Source organism: Solanum tuberosum, unplaced genomic scaffold (genome assembly GCF_000226075.1).
Source record: "Solanum tuberosum cultivar DM 1-3 516 R44 unplaced genomic scaffold, SolTub_3.0 scf00640, whole genome shotgun sequence".
Classification (NCBI taxonomy): Eukaryota; Viridiplantae; Streptophyta; class Magnoliopsida; order Solanales; family Solanaceae; genus Solanum; species Solanum tuberosum.
In genome coordinates, this window is record NW_006239562.1 from 20481 (window position 1) to 28976 (window position 8496).

The following is an 8496-nucleotide window of genomic DNA, read 5'->3' on the forward strand; positions in this document are numbered from 1 at the left end:
ATATATATATATATATATATATATATATATGATATATTATTAAATAATATCTAATATAGTATGTATAGTAGTGCATAAATTTCGGTTAAATCGAAATACGAAAATTATGTAACTGAAAATCAAACAGAAAAACCGAAGTTACAGAAAATATGAATTGAAAAATTAAAAAAATTGGTTCGGTTCGATATTTTATTTTTTCAGTATTTATGACAAGCCCTGGTTCAAATTCTATAAAAACATGTGTGTAATATGTAATAAAATTCAATAATTATAAATTAAATACTAGTTTTTGGACATGTGCATTATACGTGTGTGCTATGTGATTTTCTTATCAATTTGTTAAACTAATTAAAATTGCATATAATAAGTAACAAAATAGAATAATTACAAATAAATTCTTAAAAATATGAGGAAAAAACACCAAATGGTGGGCGTATTTTAATGTTTAAATTTAATTCCTTTTAAGTAGCCAATTGTAAATTTGGAACTTCAATTAGCAAATAACAATTTTCAACAAAGTCACAAATGAACTAATTTCTGCTCAGTGCAGACTTAAGACAATTAAAAATTCATAGAAAATTAAATTAAACAGCCTAATAGAGAAAAAAACACACAAAAAAATAAAGAGAGAAAAAAATACAGAATACACATCCTTCTTAATCCCTTAACCATTACAATATTGATGAAAAAAGAAATACATAATTAATATATAATTTTCTATTATTGACATCTTCTTTCTCTTTCTTTTGTAATTCGAACATATTGAACGTTCTATACTATAAAATATAAAAGACAAAATCTATCAGCAAATTTATTGAATTAATTACTCATGCCCACTCAAAGTTAAATCCTTCCTCCATTCTAATTAGTTCAAAGTTGAAAAACGACTAAAATTAATTTTTATCAATTCTAGAAATTCGAATCAAGAAAGAATGTAGTTTTTTTTTCTTTTGATAAAATTAAGCAGAACAATAATTAAGAAACAAAAAAAGAAAAAATGTTTTTTTTTCAATCATCCTTATCAAACTTAACTAGATTAAGACATACTCATACAAAGTTGTGGTTTAAAAAACTCCATAAGATAAAAAAACAATCAAAGTTTAGGACCGAACATAGGAAAAATCAATTTTATCACAAATTCAAGAAAAGCAAAAAAGTGAGACCTCATATATGTTAGAGATGGTCCATAAATCCAGAACCAAGAAAATAGATTAAATTAGAAAATCAAACTTACCATCACATAATTTGAGTCCTACATACATAGTACGAAACTTAATGAGCAAATTCGAATTGAATAAAATGAGAAAGTGAATCGATGTCCTCTTCGTTGTGTTTATATTCCTCTTGGACGCTGAATTATTCACTTAATAGTTGGATTGAATGAAGAAGCACAATAGTGTTTGCCTTATTGGCTCGAATGTCTCTTTTTGGTTTGCCAAGATATTGTCCAAAAAATTGAATGAAATGGTGAAGCGAATGAGGGTATCTCGCATTTTATAGTCTACTCTTGGACACTGAGTTATTACCTTCAAAACCCTCATTGGTTCAATTTTGACAATTCAAATTTTTTTAATTATCAATAAATTAGACGAGAAGGACTTCTTAATTTAAATGATATGGACTATTAGATTTTGAATTATTTGATTTCTGAACACATGCACTGCACGTGTGTCCCTTGTTACTTTTTATAGATTTGTTATAATGGTTTAAATGCGATGAAAGCATGCTTGTAATGAGTAATAAAATACAATAATTATAACCCAATCTTTAAACTACTAAATTCTGGACACGTGCATTGCACGTGTATGTTTTGTGATTTTTTTAATAGATCTGTTAGACTGATTAAAATTGCATGTAATGAGAAATAAAATACAATAATTACAATAAAAATTTTAAAATATGACAAGGCATATTTTAACGGTTAGAAGTAATTCTTTTTAAGTAGTCAACTTGTAAATTTTGAACTTTGCTTAGTAGTTAACAAACTTTCAATAAAGTCATAAATGGCTAATTTCACTCAAATTAAAAATACACTTACGGCGATGAAAAAATCATAGAAAATTAAATTAAAGAAATATAATAGAGAGAAAACACACAAAAAATAAACATAAAAGAAAAATACAACATACATATCCTTCTTAAGATTTCAATCATAACATTATAGATGAAAAATAGAAATATAGAATTAGTACATAATTTTCCGAGTTCTTGTCGATTCCTTCTCTCATATCCATCAAAATTCAAGAGTATTCTACATCGAGTCAAACTAAAGCATGAATCAAATAGTGCAACAATGATATAAATGTTTCACTACTTTTACTATAGAATGAAAAGGATAAAATTTACTAGGGATCTGATGAAACAAAAAGATAAATTTATATAGATAATAGTTGAAGAATACCAAAAAAAAAAAAAAAAATGAAAAGTAAATATTTTGAAATTTGAATATGAGAAATATGAGAGCTATAGATATTACGAGTAGCAATTAAATATGTAATTAGATATGAGATATGAAGATTAATATCTAATGAAAATAAAATAGAAAAATAATAAATATATAAGTGGGTACATTATTAGGATCTAGATTTACTTTGTATTAATATTATTTTTTTTATTACATTTTTTGTTTTTACTCATTTTACTATCTGATGAAGAAAAGAAAACGAAGCTCACAGACATTAAGCTTGACAATGGATATTTCTTCTAAAGTAATATAATTGGAAATCCCCAAAACTATAAGTAATGTGGACTTCTGCAACTATGTTTACATTAAAAAATAATAAATTTGAACTCAAACTCAAATTAATAATGAAATAACATATTATTTGGAGTTTTGAATTTGAAAGACATAAAAAAAATAATGGAGATTATTAAAAGTAAGAGTTGTGAAGATGAGAATGTATGAAATAATGATATAAAATTAATAAATATTATTAGTTGAGAATGTATGAAATAAAGATATAAAATTAATAAATATTATTAGAATAAAAGTTATGAAAATGAAGAGGTATTAACTATAAAGTTGATTTTCAAAATAAATAATTAAGAAAAAAAAAATACTTTAAAGTAGATGATTATATATGTAGTGAAATGGAGGGGAAAATGCCCAGAAATTCAACTTTTGACTTAGTAGCTTTACCACTTTTAGTATTTAGTGTAGCAATAATAATATAATATGATTAGTATTTAATATTAAATTAATTTAATATTTTATAACTTTTTTTTGGTAATATAGTAATTCAATCTTACACTTTGGAGATTCTCATTTTAAAAATATATAATGATATATGATAGATGGGATAATGTATTTTGCTAATTTACTGAACATATAAAATAATTTTTTAAAATAAGTTAATTCTCTCAAAAATCATTTATTTAAGAAAATATTTTCATTTATACCAAACACACCAGTATATGAATTTTTTTATTTTTTTTTTTGTGCTTATAGCATCTGGAAAAAGTTAATCTATCATTGATAATAATGTTGTACAAAGAAAAATTGTCTTATCATATATAGACTTAATCGCCACAAGAATCTACTAAGAAAGAGAATTAGAAAAACAGTATTTGGGTAATGTTCTTTATCCAAATTAAAGATAAAAATAAATATTTGGGGTGTATAAGTTGGTGAAAATATTTTTTAATTTTCTCATGTTCAGCGGATCAAACTTTTCGAAAAAAATACTTTTTCTAGGCAATTAGTTCCGTAAAATGAGAAAAATAATTTTCTTCATTGGTTTTTTCATCTCCACCCTCCAACATATCTCATCTTCACCCAACTCTCGTAGCTCCCCATATTTATCCCCTTACTCTCCTACTTTACCTCCTATACTATTTATCTAGATTTTATAAAAAATAAAATAAAATATATATATATATATATATATATATATATATATATATATATATATATATATATATATATATATATATATATATATATATATATATATATATATATATATATATATATATATAATATTTTATGCTTACGTACACTTAGAATAAATAAAAAATTTACTTATTTTTCAGAAAAATATTTCCTTCACACCAAACACACCCTTTGATCTCTTCTCCATTTCCAAGGGTATTTAAATTAAAATCAATATATTTTCTTGTATGTTTCACACAAGACAATATTATTACCTAGTGATTTAATATCTCTCTTTTTTTCTCCCCCTATATATAAAATGTGATAGTTAAATCCTCAGTCACAAAGAATCAACAAATACAGTTCAAGAAATGGCTAAGTCTCAAATTTACTATACAGCCTTTCTTGCTCTTCTCTTTTGCTTCCTCATGATTGCATCAATGGGTGAGTATCTTGCTTCTCACGTTCATGATATTCCACGTCATGTTTAGAATTTTTTTCTTCATGACATGCTATAGTCCTGAATATCTTTCAGTGATCTTCTAACCTTAAAAGAGCGTTCGGCCCCCAACATTTGAAACAATATGCTTCATATACTCTACTCCTACCGTCTCAATTTATATATCTTTTGAATGTTGAAAGTCAAACGAGTTTTGTTTAACCACAATATTTTCACGTGCCTTTTAGATATCTTAAATTATTAATTTTTCTGACTTAAAATGTGTAAAATTTGTTTCAAATGGAAAACTTAAAGATTCCCTATCGAATTCACGGTCAAAATTTAAAAATTTGACTTTGAAATTTAAACGATGTCACATAAATTGAAACAAAAAAAGTAATATGGGAGAACCACTAACCTATTGACCAACTTTTGTTGTTGTCCCCACTAAATCAACTTCAATCTGAACTACTATTCTAATAAAGTCTTTCCAAGATATAGGATATCCTTTTTGTGACATATGCACTTAAACTTCACTCACCCTCTTTTTCTCCATCCCAATTCAATATTTAATTAATCTTGAAGGTCTTCGTTTTTACGTAGAAGCAAACTCTCAAATATGATATTGATTGGTTCTAAAGTCCATTTAATATTTCCTTCATCTTAATTTATGTGATAGTATTTGACTAAAAATAAAAAAATTAAAGAAAGATTTTTAAAATTTGTGCAATTTAAAATAAGTCATAGATATTTGTGCAATTATTAATCATTTCATTAAGGTTAAAACATTACAACAACAACATATTCAATATAGTCTCACATATAGTGATGTCCGGAGAAAGTAGAGTACACACGGATCGTACCCCTACCTCAAAGGTAGAGAGATTGTGATTGACCTTCGACTCTAAGGAAAAACTGTCTAAAGCAATAAGTAACAAAAGTAAAAATGTGTCATCTTTTTTAAGACTGACAAAAAATGAAATGAACATATAACATAAATATAGACGAAAGAAACAATTATTTTCTTAATATTATTAATTAAACTAATACTCTCTTTTTTCTTACACAGAGGTAGAAGCACTTGGTTGTGAAAAGCCAAGCACAACATGGTCAGGGCCTTGTTTCTTTAGTGATGAATGTAACAATCAATGCATCAATTGGGAAGGAGCTATTCATGGAGAGTGTAGTTTTGCACTTGGTCCTGAATGCTTTTGTTACTTTTGTTGATAAATTATCATCATCTAGATTGATGCTATGTATGCAAAAATTAAATTAAAAAAATAAAAGATAACATGGAGTTTGTAATAATGTGAGACAATTAAATAACAAATGAACAAAGTCATTTATCTAAAGTATATAAATATAAATAAATAAATTGTTAATTTGTTCTTAATAATACCAACAAACATACACAACGTAATTACACAAGTGAGGTCTGAAGAGGATATTGTGCACAGATCGTATCCCTATCTTGAGAGGTAGAGAAGTTGTTTCCTATAGACTCCCGTCTCAAGAAAATAACAGAAGCAAAGAAACCAAAGCAAATATATTGAACAAGGCATGATGACAAAGCATTCAAAAGAAAACAGTAATTAAAACAAAATAATACGATAACTGTTGAACAAAGAATAATAAGAAGTATACGGAACCAACGTAATAAATTGTTACTACTGTCACTACTAAAGAAACAAGAATTAGTGACGGATAAACTTTATAGATAAACAATAAAATTCATCTCTGACAACAACTTACGATTTTTTTGTTATATATATATATGAGCTATTTAAAAATGGAATAGGGTTAAATCCAATTTGGGGTCCTAAGTTACTAGAAACAAAGGTTTTCCCTACCATAAATTAACAAAAATGTGTGTTATAAAATATAATTTTTCCACTAAACTAATTCACTAGGAAAACACATGGTGGGAAATAGATTCTCATTGAAATACTAGGAATAACCACTAAATAAACCAACTTGTCCAACTCTTATTAAATCTTTAATTCTCAGTTTTTTTAATAATTTGTTTAATTACTTCTATTAAAAGAATATACATACACGGGTCGAAACGAATTGAATTAAGTGGATCATTAACCCGTCCAAGCATAAGTGAATTAAGCTGACTATGATTTTATGAGCTAATTTTGTCGTTCTTATTAACACAAGTTTGAATGAAAAGTCAAAAGATAATCTCCAATTATCTTGACAATTTTTTCCTACTATATTTCTCTTGTTTTTACTAGGAGTATAATAATATCCTTTTTCTTTAGCTTTATATTGTTATTTAAATGCATAAATTATGTCACTTTCCTCTGATCAAGGTGAAAATAGTATTTAGCTAATGTTAGTTAATTACAACCATTGCCAAACACCACTTTTCCCATATTTTACGTTTAACCAAAGATACAATAATGTTAGATATTTGTTGTAAAAAAAACATATTATTACACAACAACGAAACAAATAAATTGTATCAAAGTTACTATAGAAAGGTAAAAGTATAAAAGAAAGAGAGCAAGACCCAGAAGGCTCGTAGCTACCATGATTACACCAAACACACTCTTATTTCCTTCACACCAAACACGCTCTTTTATCTCTTCTCCATTTCCAAGGGTATTTAAATTAAAATCAATATATTTTCTTGTATGTTTCACACAAGACAATATTATTACCTAGTGATTTAATATCTCATTTTTTCTCCCCCTATATATAAAATGTAATAGCTAAATCCCCAGTCATAAAGAATCAACAAATACAGTTCAAGAAATGGCTATGTCTCAAATTCACTATACAGCCTTTCTTACTCTTCTCTTTTGCTTCCTCATGATTGCATCAATGGGTGAGTATCTTGCTCCTCGCGTTCATGATATATATCATGTCATTTTTCATAATTTTTTTCATGACATGCCATAGTCTTGAATATTTTTAAGTGATCTTCTAACCTTAAAAGAGCGTTCGGCCCCTGACATTTGCAACAATGTGCTTTATATACTCTACTTCTTTTGTTTCAATTTATGTGATACCTTTTGAATGTCAAAAGTCAAACAAGGTTTGATTAACCATAATCTTTTCATATAACTTTTAAATATCTTAAATTATTAATTATTGTAACTTAAAATATATGTAAATTTTGTTTCAAATGGAAAACATAAAGATTCCCTATCGAATTCACGGTCAAAATTTAAAAATTTGACTTTGAAATCTAAACGATGCCACATAAATTGAACCAAAAAGAGCAATATGAGAGAACTACTAACCTATTGACCAACTTTTGTTGTTGTCCCCACTAAATCAACTTGAATCTGAACTACGATTCTAATAAAGTCTTTCCAAAATATAGGATATCCTTTTTGTGACATACTCACTTAAACTTCACTCACCCTCTTTTTCTCCATCTTAATTCATTATTTAATTAATCTTGAAGGTCTTCGTTTTCACGTAGAAGCAAACTCTCAAGTCTAATATTGATTGGTTCTAAAGTTCATTTAATACTTCACTCATCTTAATTTATGTGATGATATTTGGCTGAAAACTAAGAAGTTTAAGAAAGAAAGATTTTAAAAAAAATTCTGCAATTTAAAATAAGTCATAAATATTTGTGCAATTATTAATCATTTCATTAAGGTTAAATCATTACAACAACAACATACTCAATGTAGTCCCGCATATAGTGATGTCCGGAGAAAGTAGAGTACACACGGATCGTACCCCTACCTCAAAGGTAGAGAGATTGTTTCTGATTGACCCTTGACTCAAAGGAAAAACTGTCAAAAGCAATAAGTAACAAAAGTAAAAATGTGTCATCCTTTTTAAGACTGACAAAAAAGGAAATCAACATATAACTTAAATTTAGACAAACGAAATAATTATTTTCATATTATTATTAATTGAACTAATACTTATTTTTTTCTTATACAGAGGTAGAAGCACTTGGTTGTGAAAAGCCAAGCACAACATGGTCAGGACCTTGTTTATTTAGTGATGAATGTAACAACCAATGCATCAATTGGGAAGGAGCTATTCATGGAGAGTGTAGTTTTGCACTTGGTCCTGAATGCTTTTGTTACTTTTGTTGATAAATTATCATCATCTAAATTGATGCTATGTGTGTACAAAAAATAAAATGGCATAATACATATATTGGACCTTAAACTTGGCTTCAAATTTTAACTTTGACCTCCAACTTTCA